Source organism: Palaemon carinicauda, chromosome 6, assembly GCF_036898095.1.
Source record: "Palaemon carinicauda isolate YSFRI2023 chromosome 6, ASM3689809v2, whole genome shotgun sequence".
Taxonomy (NCBI): Eukaryota; Metazoa; Arthropoda; class Malacostraca; order Decapoda; family Palaemonidae; genus Palaemon; species Palaemon carinicauda.
Window position 1 is genome coordinate 153837639 of NC_090730.1, and position 2276 is coordinate 153839914.

A 2276-nucleotide genomic window follows, 5' to 3' on the forward strand; every position below is an offset into this window, starting at 1 on the left:
AGATAGATAGATAGATAGATAGATAGATAGATGGTAATACAGAAATAATGCTTGAAATCAGAGTGGCATCCAAAGACGTGTTCTGATGTTGTCACGGCTTTGTCTAATATTTTGTAATCAGTATTCATGTTTCGCTGTATTTCGTCCTCATGAAAATATGTTTTGTATTAATTGGTATGATTTGAAATAGTTCAGCAATGCGTAGCCTATATTGAAAATTTGGTTTGAATGTCTTCATAGCCTTACAAATCACAACTGACAGTAATGTAGATTTTTCTACGGGGTACTTTACGATTTTTTTTTTTAAGTGGATTCGAAATAGTTGCCAAGGATTTTATACTTTTGAATAATCGCCTAGAACTTGTTAGCATTTTCGTCTACATTTTAAGGCTCACCATTTTCCTCTGTACCGAAGTTAGGTTATCTAATATAAAAGTTATTTTGATATTTATACATAGCTTATCCTTTGCTAGCCATAATTTAGGCTGGTTGGTTATCAGACGAGACCATTACACTTTCAGGATTGTTATAACTTCCCTTCTTACAAGAAACTAGGGACAGATACAAGTAATTTATAAGTAGGCCTATACCATTTTTCAAATTTTGTATCTGATAGATACAAAAATTAGATTTAATTTGACTTATGGCATTCCTTAAAATATTGAGAGTATATCCTTTACCAGTCGGGAAAAGGATGAAATTAGAATCTCAGTTTAGGAAGGCAGTATATGTGAGGAACCAATCTTATTAGCCCTTTGTTGACCTCTTTAATTGTTACTCTGGATGAAGATGGTGAAGTCTCGTCTCTCTTAAGATAATCGTGAAAATATTTGTTGAGAATCTGTAAATTAACACCTTTTTGAAGTACTGGATTACGTATGACGTGTGTATTTATGAATATATATATATATATATATATATATATATATATATATATATATATATATATATATATATATATATATTTATATATATATATATATATATATATATATATATATATATATATATATATATATATATATATTCATATATATATATATATATATATATATATATATATATATATATATATATATATATATATATATATATAAACTATAGATATGCAGTGTATCAGTATATACAGTATATATATGTATGTACTATATATAAATGTGTATATATATTATCATCATCATCACATCATCATCATTATCATCATCATCATCATCATCAGCCGAGGTATCTAGTCCACTGCAGGACAAAGACCACAGTCATAACTTTCTGTTTATGGAGTTTTTATGCCAATCTATACCCGCAAATTTTCTCAGCTCGTCTATCCATCGTCATATATATATATATATATATATATATATATATATACTGTATATATATATATATATATATATATATATATATATATATATATATATATATATATATATATATATATAATCTTTTAAGTATAAATAGCGTAAAATCAATGACAGAAATAACAAGCGGGTTAGGCAAAAACCTCATCGCGAATTTCATAAAAAGGATTGAGAAAAAATGAAAAATGTTTAATATGTCGCAAAGGTTTTACGGGACATTTTCGCTATTTCATTACGGCTTTTTTTTAACGTACTAATGACGTTAGCCGTTCATAAAAGCCCGAAATTATATGCGTTTTGCGGTCGTTGCAATGTTAACATTTTTGGCTGGGTCTTCCCACGAGCAAATAATAACTGATAATAAATGAACGCATCCAGAGATTCTTTTATTTTTTTTTATTTGTTATATCTTGAGAAATTTTCTCTATATTTTTCTTTTTTGTTTATTTTCCTCCAACGAAGTTGTTTGGGAGAAGATTATATTTTCTCCCCTGTGTGTCTGTTTGTATTGTTGTTTGTTTGTTTGTTTGTGAACAACTTCCTTGTCGCAATTTTACTCATGGAGTAGTGAAACTTTCAGGGATTAATTGTTATGCTGAGACGTGGAAGTAATTTAATTTTTTTAAAGTCCTAGGCCAAAGGTCAAGGTCAGGGTCGAGCAAAAGGTTGACCGAAAAATACGCCTACTGTTCAAATTGATTCTGGGAAACGCAAGCTGGTTTCGAGAAATGAGCTACCGTGCTGGAGGTCTTCACTATCAGAATGCTTTTCTCGTTTTGTTAATATTAACGTTCCAATTTATTGCTTAATATTTTTAGTGGGCGTCACTAATTTGTTATATCTTGAGAATTTTTTCCTTTATATTTATATATATTTTTGGTAATATTGACGTTGTAACTTACACCTTAATATTTTTGGTTG